The following is a 23787-nucleotide window of genomic DNA, read 5'->3' as shown; positions in this document are numbered from 1 at the left end:
CGAAAGAGGTTGCTGTCAAAATGCGTTGTTGGCAAGATCCAATATGGAAGACCTTGATTAAAGAAGAACCAGAACCAGCGTGACATTCCTATTCAAGATCATCCATCAACTAATTGACTGTGCGTGTCTTCTTCAAGAACTGCAGTTTCATGTTCCATATTTTTCATCTCGATCGTCCTCTACTTTTTATTATACTACACCTAACTCTAATATTCTTATCAATTCTCCTATTTACAACATGTGTAGCGTATTTAATAGTATTTGTGAAAGGAGCATTAAAGTTTCCATTTGGATAGTACCGAGTTTGAGTCATTCCTCCTTCTCACTTTCTGAAACTTTATTTCCCTTTGCGACCTCTATATTAATGCGAGCGCAAATGACAGATATGAAACATGTAACAGCTGCCCTTACTGCTAGCACGCCAAAAAAATTCTATCTTGCAATATTATAAATACACTGGAGGTACCTGGTGGAGCGCTGACTCAAAAACGCTCTTGACTTTCTATAAATGTTTCATACCGGCGAGGATTGACTACGGAAGCTATCCCTGTTCACTTATACAAACCGTGAAGAACTAGAAAAAAAATATCGCAAAGCAATGGGAGACCGAATTAACATCAAAATAATCATAGTTACCAATCAGTGGATGACTGTAACTTACTGGAACGAGGGCACTATTATTTAAATTTAGCATATTATATTCTGGTGGCTAAAAGGAGTCGAGTGAATCATTTTAATATTACCTTCCCTCTTTTTAATCTAGCGACGAACGCACTAAATCCCGATTCCTTTGAAAACCGTAGGTAGTAAAACCGCGAGGGCGGACCGATGAGCCATTTCTACAACATCCTGATCATTTCCAATACTGCATATATGATTAATTGAGTTTGATCAGTTTTTATTACTCGCCGTATAGCGGAATTATGTGCCAATAATTTGTTCAATATGAGCCATATTGATTTTGAAAGGGCTTTTGTTCAACATCTCTCCCGACGTACGTATCTTATTGGAAATTCCTCGCAAATAGCGCAAATTTGTAGATATTAGACTTTCTGGCAGCTGAAATTGATATCTGAGTTTCATGTTCGTGAAAGTTTAACTAACTAATATTATATGAAATCATTAACAGAGCGTTTATGATCAGATTCTAGAATATATTCATAATTGACTGGAATGGCTGCCGCTTTTACAAGGGTAGATAATATGAATTTTCTTTCAGTTCAATTAACGTAAGTGCTATTGTAGTAAACCAACAATAGTGAGATAATTTCCGTTACACTATTTCATTAAACCATTTTTTTACTATTTGTAGGTATATATGTCGAAATGAAAGGGCATTCAATTCCGCGTACCTACCTATACCTTAACGGTTCATTTTGTAACAACAATGCGCGTACAAAAATAACGCTCCCGGGGTTTACACAGTCTAGCAGCGTTTTTTACGTTTCCATTATACAAATAGACGTTAAAATTTTTTTAGATATACACTTTTAATTAAAACGTGCCGGTCAAAACATTTCCTCTACCAATACGATTTTGTTTTCCGAAATAATACCTTCCAACATGAAGCAATTATATGTGTTTTTCAACTCTTGTGAAAAATAAACATGGATTTTCTTTTGCTTTCGTTTTTATAATTCTTCTCTTAATTTCGGCTCCATTGCGAACTTAATTTTATCTGCTCGATTCTGATATTTAAGCAATAAATGTGTAGAAATAAGCAAACCATATTACTCATACATTGAGAGACTCAAATTTAGACAAGAGATTTTCGGAATCTACCTTAAATCTCCAACAAGGACAAAAAAATCATTAAAACCATAGCTGCCATTTGTGGATTTCTCAAATTTGGACTTATTTCTAAGACAATTTTAACACTGATTTAAAAATAATGCAAGTGTTTCGAACTTTGACTACACTTTTATTGATTTATTGTTGTAAAAGGTGCATTACACGTTAAATATCTTGGTAATTTCGAGTTAAAATGCGTAACCACGTTAAGGGAACGTAAATCCTCGCTACTTTTTACTTTCCCACTACATACAAAGTGCAGATGAATAAAGGAAAGTATTGTAAGCGTGATACATTTTCGATACGTCAATATTGTGAAGCCTAAAGACCCCAGAAAAGTGATTCAAACGAGGATTCTTAATTTCTAAACTTTCTGTCGCCCTCCTTATAAACTCTTTCATAGCATAGTCGGTCCTCAGTTGTATGTTGTCTAATATCTAATTTGTGCAAAATAAAACCAAAATTGAAATTTGTCAAAAGTAAGAATAAAATATTACACATAAATGTTTTATACTTGGTATAGCTTGCGATAGAAGTTCTCCTAACTGAAAATGACCATTGACGTCGAAAACTAATACAACACCGGTAAAAAGTAGCTCAAAATTATGGTTCAAAGTAGACCTGGAGTTTTGGTGTTATGTGCAACCATAATGTCGATTTGGTCATCAAAATTTTACATTTTCTGCACAAATAATGTCCAGTTGCCTAAATGCGCTTTACTTTCAAATACCAAAAAATTAATTAATTGTAATTTCTTGTAAAATACCCTCATGTTTATTTTTTATATCAAATTTCATCTGGGCGAAACCATTAAATTTCAAATAGAGAGCACAAGATGTTACGTACTTTATTTGAAAAAAAATTTTTGTCATTCTATAGGTATGTTTATGAGATTATCCATACTTTCATACTTTTTCCTCACTCTCTAAGCAAAAATCTATTTTCGTCTTTATCCGTCAGTGGCATAATAAGAAATGTCTTTTTGTTCTTTTAGTTGTTTTTTACGACCAATCTTCGTACCCTTTCTACTTTATTCATTACGTCATTTAGAATAAACGAAAATTTCCACTCGAGACTCGAGTTCATTACGCCATTACGTTACGATGTCGTTTTGCAGGTGATGGATTCGTTCATCTTGGAACTAATTTCTGGCGTAAGGACAAAATCTATGGATCAATTGAAAAGCAATTTCAGTTCGTGTAGGAAAACAAAGTTTAATTAACGAACAAGCTCAGGTAGCCTCCTGTAATAATTTCATGTATCCCGACGGTACTCAAAACTAATCTCGCCTAACACCTTCATTTCCAGTTATGCCCGTGCTCGAGTATTAAACAAACAAGTGGTAGCAAACAAAGATTGGTCGGGGGAAAGCTCCTCGGACCATATCATTTCATAATGCAATCCCCGAATCGAAGCACATACACTTCGGGCAAGAAGAGTTGTAAAGGAAATGAGAATTTTACAAACTTGTCTACTTCTGATAACGGAGAAGTTCGAGTTCGTGCGGGTGAATAAGAAGCTCCCACGCGGGTAGTTTTATTTTCATGGAGCGCAGCGACGCCTTCGTGCATTCACCAGTGACGCCAGAATGCCGTTAGTCGGATTTCGACGATAAAGATTTACTTTCGTCCCGTATCTTTTCTTTGAATCATCGAACTCCTTTATCTCTCCTGGCGAGAGTAGCTAAAATGTGACGAAGTGGACATTTACTAGCGATTACGTTATACTGTAATCAGATGGTGCTATTGTTAAACCGTGGATATTCAATCGATCTTTCGGAAATTAATCGTAACTAATTCAACAAATGGAATTGTTACATAAAGCGCCGATATACCTTTGGAAGCATAAAGGATTAGGCTGAATAAATCAATCAAGCTTTTAAACAGGACGGAACGGTATAAATCATGGTTTATAGAAGTGACGGAACAAACGCTAGTCTGGATAACGGTGGCGCCCGTCGCGGCGCCGGCTGAACTCGTCAGATACTTTCGTTGAGGACTTATGTACGATGAGACATCTTTTTATAACAACTAACATTACGCTTCCATATTTGTTTTAACGCCACTACCTACCGGCTCTTTTTACGATTATTTTCTCGGTCTAAATGGCCGATGTAGTTCATGCTCGCCCACGTTCCATTTCTTCTATTCACTCAAATGTACGAAAGCCATTCGGCGTAAATGTGCGAAATTTTTGTGCTCATTTTGTACAAACTACACAATGACAATCGACATATCGATTACTGCTCCAATTGTTTCGTGAAATCGGCATTGTTAGTCGTTCAGCATCTTTTTTCTTCGAATTTGGACCAGATACGGCACTGTATAACGAGCAATAAAATAGAACAAAAATATCCACCATTATTTACGTAAAATTAAGCTAAGCTGTTGGAGAAAGGGGGTCGACGTCGAATACTCCCACTCGTTCAACAGACATTTCCGCTTCCATTATATTCCTCTTGTAATTATAATGGCGCAATAAAAGAAAAAGGATATACTTACCTAACGCAACGTATGTAATTATGGGCGAAGACACTTCAGAGATAAATACCACGGCTCACGGCTCTCCAAGAAGCGCCGTTCGCAAATGTTCCAAAATTTCCCAAAAGGTACCAACAACCTCCCAGAACAGGATCGTTACCTCTCATTTATTACAAGTTTTAATTACATATTGTGATCAGCCTTTCATTTATACATGGATAGCCTCCTTTCTTCGTTATAATTAACAACGAACAACCGGAATTTAAGCTTTTAATTAAGATTTCGCTCCCTTCGCAATCTTAAGATATTATTAGCCGAAATCAATTTTATCTAAAACGCCGTAATAGCGCGGGATTTTGTTTAATTACATTTATTGTGGAACGTTTTTAGCCGAACACAAATTAATTTCTTCCATACGGTTTTTAGGGTACCCTGGGAAATTAAGCAACCGGTTTATTTATACTTTATTATATACTCAGTTCGCTAGAAAATTACGCCATGTTTTCCGTTGATAATGAAAATACCCCAACCGCGTTTATTATTAAATTTTTGTAATAATTTAATTGAAATGCATGCACCGTTGTGCTGTTATTGGATTACAGTAATAGGGTTTGTTTTAATTAAATTTTTTGCATGCAGATCTAGTTAATTGAAATACGTGCTGACGTTTTGGAATTTTTGAGATATGTAACAAAGCAGACAATTATTTGGAAGAACAAAAGGAGGAGAGGTTTTTAATTTAGTACAAGCACAAAATTGAGTTTTCTTTGTTTCATTTATGATACTTTGTTTTTATGACTTGGCCATTTCATTTTAACAGTTTCCAACATTTGTTATCTCCTTAATGTGCTTATTTCAATTTACGTGTACTTGTCACTTGCAAAACATTGATTGAAATCGTATGATAAAGCTGCTATATTTTTGTGGTTACCTTGTATCTGTTGTAAGACTGAAAACCGAGGTGAAAACTCGCTTTAAAAAAGATTGACCATCAGAATCAATCTTGCTCTTAAGTGCTATTTGTTCGTCTTTGCATTTGCGATAAAAATAAAATTCCTTCCGGTGAATTCGCTTACGGAAATCCGCCTTAAAAAGAACTTTTTCACCACCACCGGAATACTTGGTGGTGACTGGGGACTTGTCGCAAGTAATATTTACGTTCAAAAAAGCTCAACCATCAGAAGAAGTATCCTTCGAATAACATCCATTCATTTCTAGATCTTTCTTCTTTCCCTCGAGACTTCTAGTAGGTACTTAAATTCTTCCCCAAATAATCATCCACAGAATATTCACAATGGGAAAATTTTCTCAGATGTAATTCATGTTCGGAATAATGTAGCGATGGAGTCATCTCTTGTCTGGGAATATCATAAATAATTGATATTCTGATACATGTTTAAAATATACACACACCTCTAAATGTTAATAAAACATTTTAATCAACCACCAGGAACGTATCGCTGAAATGAAATGCAAATTACCAGTTGATGGAACAAAAGTACCAAAAATCCTTAGTTTGGAATAGAATCTGTGCAGTTGATTCTCAAGAATCAAATTCCAAAAAAAATCGACGCCCTTCAGCTTCGGTTAACAGCTTTCTCGCTGATGTTATAATTAACGATTAAAATAATAATAATAATAATTGACTTTATTCCCATACAAAATGATATACATGAGCATTCACTACATGAGAGTAAAACAAAACAAACAAAAATTTTCTTTTTAAGATATCTACAGGAAAAAACAAGAGGAGAAAAGAGAAGAAAGAAAGTGAATTTTTTAACATCAAAAGAAATTTAATAGGGAAAGGGATTCTCTATGCACTAAGCATACAGCCCTGAGTTAAAGTGTAGCTTTAATTTTTTTTAAAATCATTTTTGTTCTATTTTCAGCAAACGTGACCTAGTTATGCAAGAATAATTAATATACTGTCCAGAAGTGTCGTTTGAGTCATCATCCATTTTTGAATATTTTTGAATAGATTTTTTGTTAATCTTACATTTTTAAAATTACTCGGTAAAACATTATACAATTTTGGTCCAAGATATAACGGCGATCGTTCAAATAGGGTTTTATTTATTTTTGGCAATTTTTTATATTGCTTGGTCATGCTTCTGGTTGTTACGAGCTGATTTATTCTTTGTGATCCATGACAGTTGCTAATATTAAAAAATTGGCGAAGAACCTTAAACAGATACAAGTACTTTAATGGCATAATTTTCTGGTGTATAAAAAGTGGAAGATCTTTCTTTATCACGATGGGATTTGTGTCAGTTTATTGAGTGGAGTTTTTTAAAGCGTTTCTACGATTCAGAATTGTTTGTTCGCGTTTATTGAACGTAAGGAATTCGCCTTTGAAATTACTCAACCCTAAAGTTCCCTTCTATTTGCAAGAAATTCGCCTCAAAAAAGCTCCCATTTAGGTAAATACGTCCTCAGTAAGATTTTCCCCTATTTACTATTACCGGTATTCTTGCGACTTGTTCCAAGTAGCTCAGTATTCTTTAAAAAAAAGGTTGATCATTCCAAAGAATTGTCACCTTTGATTCGTCCTCAACAGATCTCGTCTTCAAATCAATTCGCTACCGGCATATTTCTGGGAGATTCGCATCCGAAAATTGTCCCCTTAAAATATTTGCCTACACGGGAATACTTCCTCAGTAGAGATTTGCCCCAAGTTAACATTCGCGTTCAGAAAAGCTCGACCGCACGAGAAGAGTTGCCCTTAAAAATTTAGATTTACTGAGGGCCTATTCTACAATGCAGGTATATACTGAGAATAAGCTATACCTAGAATAAACTTCGTCAGTTTCGTTGGTTACCATTGGGTCAACCAATGGGATAGTTAGTTGTTGCTATGGCAGTTATTCCAAGAATATCTTATTCTGCGAATAGCTGTAATTGTAGAACCGGCCCTTAATGGTTATTGTATTCTATATTTAATTGTCGAACTTCTTTCAATCTTAAAATTCACGTCTAAAAATTTCCCCCTAAGAACATTGTACTTCCCCCAAAATATTAGTTTATAGAATATTTGCAACCGAATAATTTGCTCCGGCATAATTTCCCTCAGTGGCCTCTGCTTTTTGTGAATATAAATAATACGACTTTGTGTGTCTTTCCTAGATTTTTTGTTAGTGAAACACAGAATGTCCATTATTGGCGCCAAGAGCGTTCTCCAAGGAAGATCCGTTCAGAAAGCTGGCTTTCAAAGAATTTACTCGAGGTACTACTGCAAGTAGGCATAAATGAAGGGAGTGTGAAAGAGCCGCGAACGAGGTGCGAAAGTGTTAACAAAACGCGAGGAAGATTTAAAAGAAATATGAAGGCAATAGGACTGAAAGAAGAAGACGTAGAGGAATATTTAGAAAAGAAGCCATAAAAGAAGTGCATTCGAACAGTCGGTGAAGGGGGTATGAACTAAGCACTAAGCAAGAACACGCTAAAGGAAGCGAAGAAACAAAGCGTAGAGCGTGAAGGAAGTGTGTAAGAGAATGTGTGGGGGAGACATGTGAAGGAAGAAAATGAAAGGGAAAGAAAGAAAAGACGTTTGGGAAGTGGAATGCAAAAGAAGGAAGAAAGCATAAAGAACGAATGCACAAAGAAAGACATGAAAAGTTAGGAAGGAGATGTAGAGTTGGAAAGTAAGCGTCAACAAGGTATAATCGCAAAGGAAATTTGAAGGATATGTGAATAAAATACTCGTGAACGAAAGAGGTATCCAACTGAAAATTTTAGTGTTCCTCAATTTTGTGCTATTTCGTGCTGTATGAACAAACTTTTTGCTTATTGCAGCAATTTTAAAAGGTTCTTGCGAGATTCTTCAAAAAAACTTCCTTCAAGATCTTAAAGAGTTTTAGAATTTCTTCAAAGATTATTAATTAAAGAAACATCAAAAAATTGTTAGAAATTTCTAATTCTATACAGCATAAGTACACACGCATGAAAATCATTATCGTACTTAGCCATCAAAAGGGTCCAAATTTATATCACTTGGGAAAAAAAGAAGCAAAATTGAATAACAAAAGTTAGACGCCATGGAAAAAATTAGGAAAAATATGCATGAGATGGGGAAAAAATTCCAATTTCACAGCATCGAGTATGGATGTAAGTTAGGAGTCACATTCTAAAAATTAAATAACTGGAAAAGCATAAGAGTATTCTTTGGCAAAAATACCACAAAATTTCGAAGATCGATCGATATCGGTACTCCAATTTCGTGGACCTGGAAGAACGCCCGAATAAATCGGAGGGAAAAAATGGGCGCGTGAGGTAACCATGCAATATGTGTGAATTATTCGTAAAGGAGAAAGGCGAATAGGAAGGATGCGTAACGAAGAACGTGCAAACGTAGTGAAGGAAAAACCAAAAATCCTTTTTCAAATTGTCGTGTTTATAGTTTCGGACAAACAGACAGGTAGAATGCCTAAAAAAGAGTGGGGCAGATTTTGATGTGACATTCATTCCAAGCGAATCGATTCAGTGTAGGTAATAAGCCTACATCCTGTAGTTCTCTCAGTGAATTAACAATTTTAGATTTAGCAGTTTGAGGTGTATTAAACACCAAATTCTTCTTCGTCCTGTTATTTAGATATCGACAAGAATTTAAGGGCGTGAGGTTTTAGCATTATCCATCCGCATCCCGAAACAACATGAAAGTATCGGAATTTCCGCTAGGATTAGAATACACGGTCATGCGTCATCCACTTTCTCTGCCTACATCTTAAAGGTATCGCTGCATTATTAATTAGAGCGAAATTAGTTCAGATGGTTAAGCATCTTGGTAGGTACCCTCTTGTTACGAGGATTTACTTTAACCTAATTATTCATAACTTTGTTACCCCTTAATTTACAAACACGACCGTTTTAGTGCGAAGGGAAAGAAAAACGAGAGATTTTTCTTTGAAGGTTCCTGTCCTGTTTAATTTTCGAGTGTTGTACACAAATTTCGGTAGGTAGCTTATTTAGGCGGATCGTTGAAATACAGTTAGTTTGTAAGGGTTCTTTCGCACCTTTCGTGCCCGAAGTGTTTACTTTGACGACGCTACTAATCGCCTCTCCTACTTCCTCGTGTTCTATACGAACTTATCCTAACCCTACAGCTCCCGATTTGTAAGTTATATCCTTAGGATTAGCTTCTTCGACTTGTTAATGCTCCAAATTTGAGTTTAACTTTAATTAGTTAGCGATTAAGAATTTACGTAAACCGTAATTAAATTGCGTAAGGGCGAAAAATGCGCGGGGTAGGGTTTTATTGGAGGCCATACGTAACAACGTCGAACGAGCCGAAGAAAAGGTAGAGAGACATTAGCGCGACGTCGCCAAGAACTAGAAGGTCCCGTTAGAGGCAATAAGTCACATTGTGGGTGCTTTGTAGCTCGTAGTGTGCATTGATCTACACAATGGCCGCCAATCCCGATCAGACCACCGACAAATATATCACCGACAGCCTTTCTCAGACACCAACGAACTACCTACAACTCCAACGAATTACTTCCTTCGACCATTTATAACCCAAATTGCTCCTCCTAGTCGCCCTATATTGCCCAATTAATAAAAGCTAATTAGAAATTAAATTGGCCGGCAAGGAACGAGAAGGATGTGTAAAATAACGACTTAAGCCGACCTTACGGATAATGAGGGGGTCACTGATTTAATGCTACACATGTCCGGGACTTTGGGTATCTTATCTTTTCGCGTTTTTACGATCCACGGTCATAAAATAAAATCCCTAGGTAGCCATGGAACGGCAAATGGCCGTCGTCGTCATCGTGGCCAGCACATGTAGAATATTTACAAGTTTGCATGCTGCGGAATTAATCACCGCTAAGTGCTCGTACTTCTGATAATTGGGGTAAAATTTCTGAATACAAAGTAGCGAATTCAAATTGTGTGATCCGAATAGCGTAATCCGTCGCTCGGGGAGGATGGGAAGGAATTCCTATATTGGTAATACGCAATTATCCTGATTGTAAAGTTCCTCGGCGAAGCCTGGAGAGGTGATTTTATTACGTCATTTATCAAAAGGTCGACTACCGTCTTTAAGTGGTTAGTTATGAAATTAGAGGATGTCCAAGGGATGACCACTACCCAGAACAACGGCTCTCAAACTTAACTATTAATTTACCTAGATGGAGAGCTTTTCTCAAATTTATAAACACTCGAAAGTTTGAAACTATTTTCCGTTTTTGTGGTAGTAATTTCAATCTTAATTAAAATGTGAGGTTCACATTCAAAATTAGAAAACCGAATATCGATCTTTCCGCTATTTATTGTATGTAGCAAGTTTAAACATGGGCACAGACTCCAAAGATATTAATTAAATTTACGTAACAATTAATCACAACTGGATTAGGAAAACGTTACAGAGCAAACATTTATTTATGTTGCATGATGAACTGATGTTGCTAAACCGTTGTAAAAGATGTTTAATTTTCGGGTTTTCCAATCATTAGTCAATAACTCGCTTTTACATATAAAGCGTGTCTGAAGTGCTGTCATGCTTGCGGTGGTCCTGTCGCATTTTCAAAAAATTGTTGATTATTGGTCTTTTTCGGTACATTGTACTCACTGATTTGGATTTACCTTTCGATTCACCAATATTTGAGACAGATACCAATATCTTTAACAAACGCATCTGAAAGATTACGTTTAGGATCACGATCTCCAAAATACTTTTTATCACATTTTAAAGAAATCATCGCATTTTTGAGACGGCGATTTTTTATCAATATCTAAGTTAACATCATCATAAGAACTGTCTATTGTAATAATTTGCTTAATTCGTTATTACGTATAAGTTATATATAGCGTTGACGAAACAATGGATTTATTTGGAATTCTGTAATCTTTTATCAAACCATTTTGATTCCTTCGAAACAACTACCCTATCTATTTCCCTAGTGATAGTTAATTTGGATTTAATCTTATTCTAGACGTAAATGCTTGGGTGCTTTACACTAATCTTCTTGTTTAAATTTTGAAACAGAATAAGATTAATAAGAATGATTTCTTAAATGGAAAAAATATATGCAATACAAATGGCTTCAAATTTGCCGAGACGTTGCTATCTCATGAAAACACAGATCCAAGATAATCGTCAACTTCAATCAAAGTTACCATGATTTTTCTTAAAGATATGCACTCCTTAATTTTTTACATACATAAAATAACAGTACCTCATAAAAAAAATGTACTTCTGCAGATGACAATGTTGATAGGAAACAAACTAAGTCAGCCCTCCTTACATCTACAAAATTTCGGGAAAATCAAAGATGTACATTGGAAATTCCCCTTTGGCGAAATCTTTCGGTAAATTTTCCGGCGTGGGTGTAATTTTTTGAAAGGTTAACTTTTATTTATGAATTACAGATAACAAAGTTCAATTCTCTTTTTTTTTATTGCTGCATACGTGCCGGAATAACTTGGCACTGAACGTAAACAGTAGTCTCTTTGTAGCGGAAAAAATTATGTTACTGGTTACTGGTTATCATGAACAAAAAAACAAGCACGTTTATTCACTTCTGGATGTTAGTTCATTTTACTGTAAACGCACAAAACTCGCGTTTAAATTACCTTTTTAACGGCCAGTTGCACAAAAAAAATAATCCAGGATTATTGTTTAAGACATTTGATTGGCTTTATATTGCAGTAGGCAGCCAATAAAATGTCAAAATTCTTGTTTAAACTCAGATTTGGCAAATAATCTAGGATTTTGATTATAATTCGCTTTCCTGCAACCGGCCGTAAGAAAAATAGTAGTCGGAAGAGTAGTGGCCGAATTTTTTTCACTTAAAGCACCGGACTTCTTCGGAAGCAGAACCACAGTTCTAGGAGAGGATGGCCTCCTTGACCAGCTTCGGAGAGAGATCAGAGGAGACATCCAGGATGGAAAGTGTAGGAAGAGCTTGTCTTGGTGACTTGTAGGTGAGGCCGGCTCTCTCAAAGTCTACAGGAGATCGTACCTCTCCGATTCATTTTACGGCGTCCTTTTGGATCTTGACTACCTTGTCAAGCCTAGGCTTTTAGGGCCTAAGACTTTCATGAGTGCTGTCTTTATGGCGTCGGGAGCTACTACAAAGACAGTGGATCTAGAAACAGGTGCTAAGCGTCATTGTTTGCATTTGGTTCAATAAATTCGTCTAAAGTTAAGAACATTGTATATAGTAAATAGATGAGTACGACAACTGCACGGTTAAATAATTAATCGAAAAATAGAATTTTCATTTTGTAGATAATTCATGTAAACTTCCACCTGGTGAGGATTAAATCAACTTTTCTATAACGGATTTTGAAATATCTGTTTGTTTAATTGCCAATTTGCGCTACATTTTGTAATTATCAAGTAATTGATTTAGCGTTCTGAGCTGGAAATAAGCTTTGCACTATTGCTTCGCGAATAAATCTATGTTTAACTCGTTTCAAGCGTCTCTTAGATGAGATTTTTCAGACATGGAAATTGCACTAGTGAACCTTTTAAATTACCGGTGATGGAGAAGCGTTGAACTAGGTACTGTAGATAAAATTTAAGTTCTATAAGGATTTAAATTCATGAATGCCAAAGGTAACGCATTCACTTAGCACTGCGACCCTTTCTACATTACCAATTACGCCCTTGAAGTAAGGTTTTTTGTATTTCAAGAAATTTTTGTATGATAACTCAAAAGGACCACGGTAACTCGACTGCCATTCTGCTATATCGAAAACTTTGTAACTCAACACCACCCTATGAATTTTCCCATAACATCCTACAAATCCACTCCATTTTGGAGGTGGTCTCCTTATGTTCCTTTTTTTCGTCGATCGTATGATTTAAAACTATAGCTCTTACATGAAGGTGTAGTTGTTTAAAAAGTTCACAAGGCGCCCACCGAGTAAAAACCAAATATTAAATTATCAATTTCTTTCTGTCACTGGGTGTAGCATATTTATTACGTCTGCATGTCGCTTAATAATATAGAATCGGGTAACATAAATAATTAATGCAAAGCGCAGGACAATTACCTATTATTGGAATCGATACTCCTGAATGTGGAAACATGTGAAGTCAGTTAGACATTGTTTCGACGACATAGTTGTAAAAGTGGCAATTTAATCGAAATTCCAAGCATTTACGAGAAACAAATCCTCAAAAACTAAGAAAAATGAAATAAGTACTTGAATACTGTAAGAATTCTTAAGAATGGTGTACCTTTATAATCATGACACTGTTTATGGTCCTATCTTAACTGTCTCGTAAATATGCTTATGCAGCGTATGGTTTTTTTAAAAATAGTGATGAATAAATGATTATCCAACACTTTTTTAAAAAGGGAAATTAGTACACTAACAAAATTTTAAAAATAAAACTTCCCCAAAATCTTCTGAAATTGGGAGTGTGGCCAGAATGCTGGAGCTATTTCTGCGATTGAAATTCTTTCTCTGCTCTCCGGATTCTTTTTATTAATTATTATAATATATTAATAATAATAATAGTAGTTTATTGAGTTGCCTAACAAGTTCATAAAAGTAAGAAGTAACTAAAAAGGATTTATGTGACACTAAAAGCTTTCCGCTATAGTGTAGATGTGCAGGCTCTAGTCTATTTTGAGTTAGATTGCTCATGAAATTGATGTTTTAAAACTTTTCTAATAAAATACTGATCTGTATTACCAAAAATGCATATATTACAACTTGTTTGATCTAATGTTGATACTAGCGACATCCGTTACTAAGAGTTACTAAACTTTATTAAATAGGTAAGCTTATTTTATGACTAAAAGTTCCGCAAATGCTTCGTTATCGATCTACAGGGTGTTTCGGGATTTTTATATCTTTATATCATCTCCTGCAGCTTTTGAGATACATGTTTGGCTCAAATTTGGAATAAAAACCTCTGATTTTCGGTACAATCTTTTTTTTTCTTTAATAGCATGCATTATTTCTTTTCATATCTTTCCCTTACTCCAAATTCTTCACTCGTAGCACTTTTTATATGTTCCTTCTGTATTGTCCAAACCAAATTCTTCTAACTTGATATTTAACATATTTTGGTACAGTCCTTTTATGGTTTCGTCCTGCAGGAGGTCTAATTTAAATTGTATTTCTCTTCCTACTTCACTATCTATTTCTGTCTCGTTTCTTTCTCATTTTTTCTTCGTTCTACGTTCCACATTCAGCGCCTTGATGTTGATGGTGGACTTTTTATTCTTCCCCCGTTATCATTCACCGTGCATTCTCCGTATTATATATTTATATAATATATAAAAATTTGGTTACCTCTGTTTTTCATGAAAAATACAACTAATTTTATTAATTCTCTGATTAATTCCGTTTGTCATTCAAAGGGTTTTAGATCTTAGCACTTCACTTACGAAGTGGTTTCTTACTTAATACCAGGTTACCACGCGTAGATTGTACGAAATGCAAATATTTTTCCTATTTCTTTGAAATTGGAGCATATTAAGATTTTCAATAAAAGTAACGAACGATTTTCGATAGATAATCTGTAATCATCAGCACGCAATTTAATGTTCATATTCGTGTACCAATAATGGTTTTTTATGTTCGCAGTACATTATTCGAATTTCCATTGAGAACGTGTGTAACGTGTGAGAAATAGGCTTAAGCACTCAACGTGAGTTTTATCATTTGTTCAATTAATACAACGAATGTATATGAGCATGGTGTAAAAATATTTGTTTTTGCAGCTCACATGAATTTTTGTGGGAAATCTTAGACTACGGGCAGTAAAAGGTTAAATAAAATTATCCAATGTTGAACGTCCAACGCCCTAAAGATATCTGCATAGAACTAAAAATTTACCTATTGTCACTATTTTCCAGTTTGGGTCAAAAATTCTTTGTGAAAAAATGTATGTGGACTGAGTATTATGATTCACGTAAAATAATTGTTAATTGGAATAGGAAAAACTAATCGATACCGTAAAAGCGATTTGATGTCACCCCCTCCATTACATCATTCATTGTGCTATAAGGGGCTATTATTTTTAATTATATTCATTACCGCTCCATTGTATACCTTTTTTTTGGTAGATGTTTGTTAATGTTTCTTTCGTTTCCATTCGCCGAAATTTATTTTCAATTATAAATAGGGGAACAGGAAAATCATCTCGACGAATGCAAATGGGACTCACAAATATTAATAAAGGGGCGCTTATTAATTTATACCTACATGTTGCTTTCGAAATTAATAACCTGGGTGGTATATCCTCGTGACATTTTGGGGTTTGGCCATTATCTGGAAACGAGCCGACGACGTCTACGTTCCTATCGCATGTTAGCAGCGTTACCCTCAACTAATTTCAAAGTTGTTTATTTTGAACGAAACGTTAATTGAATTATACCTTTTCCTACGGAGAAGGGCACACAACAAAATTCCTCTTCCGGCTCTCCATTTTTCGGTTTGCAAATAAAATTCGGCGCGTCGTTTATACAGAAATCGGTTAAGATGTAAGATATGACACGTATGGCATTTCCAACGTTTGCATTTCTTATTAATGCAAACTTCCTGAACAAACGTCGCATGCAACCCTGCTAACACACGAACGCACATTTTGCGATATCTTGATTCGAGAAGACGTTCACGCTTTTTTGCCCTTTTCCTATTTCTATACGATTTGTCTACTTCGTCCTCTCATTTCTGACTTAACAAAAACCTGGATTAAAGTGGAAAGGAAAGGAGCGCAAGAATGCAGAGCGAAAATATTGAGATTAAAATCCATTCCTATGACGGAAGAGGCATATTGAGTGCCTTTTCGCAGCGTATATTAAAGAATTAATATATAGCACTAGGTTTCCTTTCTAGCGTTTAAACGCAACGCGGCTGAGAATCTCGATTTTCAATATTAAAATACAAAGTGCTCGCCCTCCACGATCTACCGAGATTAATAACTTCAAACAAAATCGATACAGATGCCTGCCTTTTGTTTTCGGCCTCCTTTTCGGGCATTAGAATTTCGTTAATCGCATTCTACTATTCACTGTGTGAGAGACTTCTAAATTGGGCGAACTTCTAGATAAACTTGAAAATGGAAACTTTGAAAACGTTAACGGAGTCGCTGGATAATGAAACAGCAAACAGAGCGTGTATCCATTTAGTTATGAAATACGAGAAATGCGAGTGGGAATGAGAAAGTTGTTTCCAAATTTGACAATTGACAATTTCGATTCCTTTTGTATTTGCGTTACCTACGTCTTTCAATCTTCTACGGTTCACGGCATCTATCAATATCTCTCGCACTTCGTTGAACAGTAAAGGGAAACCAGAAACAAATTTAGTATGAAACATACTGAACTATACCAGTCCAATACACTATAGAACTAAGACCATCCTTCGGCATCTTGGAGGAAGAAAAGACTAAATTCTTTGCTGCAACGTTTCTTTCCTGTCTGTAAGATTGATATAGGCATAACGCATATTATATAAAAAGGGTTTCTTTGAAATTGTTTCTGCGACTTTGAACGACTAATCGTATACATGCCGCCCCCTTGATGTGTCCATGACTTCAAAATAAAAATGCCTGGACAAAGATAGCGTTATAAGTACTTATACTAGGTACTACAGCAGTACCTGACTGTCTATTTCAATTTTTTTTCTTTGTTTTAAGTTGTGATTTAGTTGAGTCCACGTCTTCAAAACGGGTGTTTGGGGGAGCAATTACAAATTAGGCTCTGATATAGCAGTTTTGGCGTCCTCCAACAGTAAAATGACCGGTAGTTAAGTCATCAAGATCGGAAGGATAATTTGAAATGAGAAGTTCCTCTGAGAGGCTGGGAAGCGTGGCCGTCGAGGTGTATGTATTGGAACTTCTCCGAAAACGATATTAAATCCTCTATAATAAGTGATATAATAGCAACGTAGAACTTTGTACCTATACCCGTATTGTGATAAACTGATAATGGCAGTGGCAAGAAAATATTGAAGTACGAGGTCCCTTTGGAGCGGAGTTTTGACTAACTTAACCTTAGGATTAATAATAATACACACAACTAGTGTCCACTAAGGTTTGCGGTTTAATAGGGCTGTAAATTAGAAAGCGCGAGTACAATTATTTATGATTGCAACCGATAGTTTACAATGTGGAAACGTTTAAAATACGTTAGACAATCGAGGTGCTTCTTGCAAATAAATTTCATGCAAGCAAGAAACAAATCCCGAAATCCATCAGATTTGACGTAAAGAAAAACAGAAATAAAACAAATACGAACTAAAACGTTATTAGATTTCGAATGAATTATCGGCTTCTTTCCGTTACAAATTCATTATGTATATGCGGAAAAGGAACCGTGAGGCGTCTGTTTTTCTAAACGTAATTTAACTTTAAAAGTACAAACAATAACACGCAGTATGTACCTACAGAAACGTAGAATATGCAGTTTCATTGAGCATGTTCTGCGAGGTCATTGAAATCACTCCAAAATTCGATTTTGAGATTTTGCCTTTTCAAGGAAAATAAAAATGTTTATTGCCGGGTGTATAATTAATTAATTAATTAGGCTGTAAAGCCCTCGTGTCGTTTCTATGGCTGCTGTTCTATTGGTATATCTTTGGTGGTATAGGAGCCGTCTGGCATTGAATTCAATTCAGTTTCAACTGTTGCTTGAAGTTGAAGGTTTGTATTCAAACAGAATGTGGTATGGCAAGAATTATTTTATCTCACAATACGAAGGGAGTAACGGTTCTTGTAACGCTAAATTAAGTTGGCATTTTAAACTGAAAAAATCGAACCTTACCATTAATCTGTACGCTAGTAAGCAAAGGGTGGAGGAGGTGCTATTCACAACAAATCTCAATATTCAGTAGAATAGGGATCTTACGTTTCTGATTTGAATCTAAAGCCATCATCAACGTTACCTTTTCCGCGTACCCCGAGCTTATGTAATTACTCGTATATCCAATCTTTTTCATAGAAGACAAACTTGAACATTTCGCTAGGCAAATTTTTACATACAGCTTCTGTGATAATATTTACGATTTGTTATTTACATTCTACGTACGTTTCTGTTTGCAATCAGTCTGGAAAATGACTACTCACCCCGAATTTATGCAATATCTTCCACAAAATGGGTAGATTTTGCGTATATAAATTTCGGTAGTACCTAGTAGTACATATTGCGAATTAATAATTTATCTTAATTACAAGAGTTTGCTGTAGTCTAGAAGTAAAACTGCGATTCAATTAAGGATGGATAAGAACTGATTACATGTTACTAATAACGTTAAACATTACACGAGTTTCATGTTAATATTGCACTAATAATTCCATCATATAGGTTCTACCAAAATACCTCCCCACAAGCTAGACCAAAGTTGGTATATGGAACGATTTCTGTAAAAAATACAGATATCTCCTAAAACTTTTAATGAGCTCTCAATTTTACAAAAGAAAACAAAAATGTCACTTCTTAAATGATTATTTTATTTATTTGTGTTTTCATCAATCAACATACTTAACTTAATAACAAGTTACAATTGAATTAGTCTCGCACTCACTAAACAGCTTTTTTCCCGAGAATCAAGAACCTCTTGGATAGTATTCGCCTGTAAAAATACATAATTTTATGATCAAAGGCCCAATCACCTTTTTATGTCTACTCTAATTTTCGAAATTTGAATGATTAGCATCGGAAAACACGATGCAAAATAGTACGGTAGATTTGTGCCAAAATAGTTCAGTACACTAGCATAAAATTTGCCACATATCTTCTGTTAAAAAAAACACCGGGACATAAGTGGACCGGTCACCCAATACAGGGTGTTCAAAATAGGTATTTCGAATTCAATGATTTGCCATTTTTGGAAGCTAGATATTTCCAAATTCATAAAATTGTTTGTAGTGTAACAAGTTTTCTTATTCTTATTCATATTCCTGATTATTTATATTTACTCCTGAAAATATGTTTTAAATACAGGGTGTTCACAATCACTTTAATTGAAAAATTAACACAAGTATTGTTCATATGAAATTTCAAGCAGATTTAATAATGGAAATCCAAGTATGAGTATGAACATGAATGAGTATGAATAAGTTTCAGGAATGCAATATTAATAGGAATAATATGCTCTTCTCATTTATTGAGAAAAACAGAAAACTAACGCTTGGTAATAACTGAAGAAGTAGACACATTTAGAAATATTACTGTTATTATCTACTGGTATTAACGATCATACGTTACACTTTTACATTAATAAAGGGTGTTCCAAAATAAAAATTCTTAAGGAACGGGGGGGGGGGGCATTTATTCCAAAGGACCTCTGCAACAATTCTTGCAGACAGTAGTGCCGATATTAAGATACTTAAAAGACACAGCGATTGGAAAACTGACACAGTAGCAGAGGAATATGTGACAGATTCTCTATAAAATAAAAAAAAATTTCACTTCACACTTCCCACATCAAAATAATTAAAACTTTATTTATTGCTGGCGTATACCAGTCGGCATTTGAAACCAAAATCGTCAATAATTTCTATTTTTGGGTTCATTAATCTACAAAACGGCCGTTTTTAGTACGATATAGTGCCCAATGCCAAATTCCCCATCAGCTCATGGTTTCTTTATATAAAGAAAAATTAAATCAACAGTCACCAACTGACAAATCACATTTAAATCGAGAAAGGTTCGCCCTTTGCAATTTAGAAGTCCAGAAGCACCATTTTCCATTGTTCTCCGTACTTTAATACACATTTACATCAAAATCAAATCAGGATCAAAATGGACATTTCATCGAGAACACCCTTAATATTATATGAAAATAAAAATATTTACAATGTGTACCCATTTTATTATACTATTTCCCAATTTAATGTATTAAAAACGTCGAGTATGACGGCCAAAACACAACGAAAAGAACATCCCCCGACATTTTAATCTCGTGATTGTTGTGCACATCGTTAAGATTATTCTCATTCCCTTCTTGCTCGTTTTCTGCGAAATTTAAATCTAGTTACATTTCTGACATGAAATTGTAAATGAATTTTCCCGACACGCTTTTACTTTTTTCCCTGTGAATAAATCGGAAATTGCCACTATTGAATTTTAAATGTGAAATACATTTTTTCTCGGCAAAATAAAATTTTCTTTAATAATTGAAATATGATCCCAAAAGCTCCCTTCGTTCCCCTTAGAACCGTAGGAAAGTTTTAGAGGAGTGCCAATAACATCGGAAATTTTTTTGCATATTTAACTTTATGGCGTCGCGACGAGTCGCCTTGTTTTGTAGGTTTTTCTCAGTAATACGTATCTGTTCCTTTCATCGGCGAGATGCGGAAATTAAATCCTATTCTTTAAGGTTTTTTTAACGCATCACACTCCGTCGCTATTAAAACGCGACCCCCGCAAGAATTTTCTTACTAAATTTCGTCGAGTTGTTTATTCTTTTTCGCACTAACGTACAATGCAAACAAAACAATTTTCCAGCTCAAGAGTCTTTTTAAATATGAAGTGAGTTAAGGTCTCGCGACGACATTTCTGAAATTAACGTCGCGCTGCGAAACTTTGGGGAAGTAGACGTTTAAGGTATTTAAATTTGAACTCAAAGTCTAATACGTCATCAAGCGCAAACTATTTGACTTTTGGTTTAAATGCTCTCATCTTGTAACTCGTAACGAATTCAGGAACTAACGCTATTTATCACAGGAACACTCGGGGGTGAAATTGGTGGTGACTTTCTGTAAAAGTTTAATTCTCTCGGTATTTACCCACACCACCTTTTTGCTAATAGATCCTCATAATTTAAATCCCCATTGATTTATACTCGCGTTTTACATTGAAATGGACGTGTCGTAAACAGAGAGCGACTATTTAATCAATCGCAGACGTAAAATCTGGTCTGCGATTAACAATTTAACGGTGGATACGGAATTGATGAAATCCAATGTAACGATGCCGGACCGTATTCGTGGCACTACAAGAAATCAATAGTGACTGAATTTAAAGCAATTAGCGTCAACGCGTATACTGTTTGTGATGGCAAACAACTTTCCGAATTTGTTCCGTCCAAAGTAAACTTAAATTCAAATCCAACAGATAGTCCTTGGTTCTCTCTTTCGTCCTGTCTACTCCACTTTAATCCCTAACCATGAATTATATTCTATTGGAAGCTTATTTCTACTTGTAGGTGTAGACATTCCCCAGAGATACACAAGCTCGTCAATATTACATACAACCGCTGAATAATAGAACGAAAGCTACAAATGGGAAAGGAAAAAAACTATATTTTTTTTAATTATCTACTAATTCTAACCGAGCCGACCGCAGCTATTTGTAAACTTTTATTACGACGCATAGGGCGGATGCCATCTGCCATTACGTTCTTGTGATTTATAGGCGGAAAATTTGAGTAACCTCTGATTTTTATTAGGGAGTTCGAGAAGTTATTAATTTTGAATTAAATTCATAATTGATTTTGAATTCTTTCATTTCTTCTTGCAAAGTAGCGAAAAGAGTGTGATTAGGCGATTATTAACAAAATTTCGTAACTAGGTATAACGGCATATAGTTTTGTCCAAATTGTCCAAATATAAGATCCCGTATGCAACTTGATGACGCAAAAGCAATATCATGTGATACTCCAATATTTTCAGGAAAATATGTAGATCACGAATAAACAGCCCTTTTACTTCCTACTACTCATAAAATGGAAAATAACAAAATTGACCCATTTCCTAAACACACATCCATTCAATTTGCCTAGCAATTTGCTATATTTTTATGTTATGAAATCATCCTTCAATTGGGGGATGTTTCATTAACGCAACCCTCAGTACCCATAACATTTATTATTATCAGTGCATTTTTGAAAGAAAATAAGCTATTATATTCGTTATAGCTGGCGGCTGTCCGGCTGCGATATCAGCAATTACAATAGCTAGAGACTTAACATTTTCACTAAAAGCTTTCTGCTATAGATGTGCAGGCTCTAGTCTATTTTGACGTAGATTACTCGTGAGATCGATAATTTTAAACTCGGCTAAAAAAATACTGATCTGTATATTACCAAAAATGCGTTTTCATCATGCGCATGCTGATTTATAACTTGTTTTCATTAAAAATTGCGAATGACACAGATGAATGGCGTAATTGTTGATAAATTAGGAAGAATACCGCTAACTAAATTTAATGGCAATTTCCGCAATTAGTTGCCATATCGTGATCTTTTCATCAAATTGGTAGATGATAAGCCTTACGGAAACATTGAAAAATGTCATTTTTTAGTTAGTAGTTTAAGTAAGCTCTCTTCAGTATTAAATTTTCCTCTACGAACATTGCACTTCCCTCAAAATATTCGTTCACCGAAAAATTTTCTCCGACATAATTCCCCTCCGGAATACTGTAGGTATCTTTTGTTTTTGATATAAATAATAGACATGTGTCTTTCTTAAATGTTTTCTTCGTGAAAGACCCAGGATGGTCAATATTGGCCTCCTCTAAAAAACTATATCTGAGGCGAATTAAGAGATGCATTGTTATACAGGAATCCTTGCTACGGAATATACAGTGTATCACAGCTCAAACGGCTGTGATTGACATTTCTAACAAGCCACAGAGAAATGAAGAACTCCTTAATGTTTTCTTTTTTTGATTTTGATTTGTTCAATATAACGTTTCGTTTTAGAGAAATCATTTTTTACGGGCCATAGAAAAAATATACCTAGTTGATGATTACTTCTCCGAAACGAAACGTTGTATTAATAACCTGTCAACGGTGTCTTCATGTAGAACTCACATAGTGGTAATTGGAAAGTGTTTTAATTTTTTTGTGTCTGTTCAAATAACATCAGGCAAAAATAAAAACCAAATCGGCAAATTTCGGGTTTTCTGGCATATCTTCGAAAGTAATCGGATCTGGTTTTCTTTCCAGCATGCTAATAACCCTTTAATCTCGCAATTTGACCATTTTTGTATCTTCTATGGTTTGAATGGTCGGTTTTATTTTCAGTTCTATCCTCGGTTCTGTTCTTTTAAGTGTTAGGCGCCTTAGTTCATTTGATAAAACATATTCTGTTTAATTAAAATCTCATTTTCCTCCTAAAGCATATAGAAAACGTAATAAAAATTGCGCAAAGCTCTATAAAGAAGTAATTGGTGTAGCTGTAGATATTAAGCACCACTGTCACCATTATGGCGAGGCATAGATTTTTAATCTACCGAGACTTAACCTTCTTCCTAAAGATTTCATATAGGACAAACACAATATTCTAAACCAAAATAGGGCTGATAGGTACTGGTCATAATTAAGGGCTAGTTTTTCCAAAATGGTAATCGGGTTTGTTAACATTTTTCAAAATATTACTTCAGGAAAGATTTCATGACGAACTCCCTGTTACGAAATCAAAAAAAGCACAAATAATAAAATGTACTAAAAGAAGAAAATAAAGTACACTAAAGTTGTGATGATCAATAATTTAGTTAGGGTGACTTGTTTATGAAATAAAATTATAATTCAACCGTATTCACAAAACGTGTTCTTCGTGACCACGTATCGTGTACTAATTCCTGTCATTAGGCCCATTTGG

This window comes from Photinus pyralis, unplaced genomic scaffold (genome assembly GCF_008802855.1).
Source record: "Photinus pyralis isolate 1611_PpyrPB1 unplaced genomic scaffold, Ppyr1.3 Ppyr1.4_LG4, whole genome shotgun sequence".
NCBI classification, from domain to species: Eukaryota; Metazoa; Arthropoda; class Insecta; order Coleoptera; family Lampyridae; genus Photinus; species Photinus pyralis.
The sequence above is the reverse complement of the archived record's forward strand: the minus strand, read 5'-3'. Positions refer to the sequence as shown.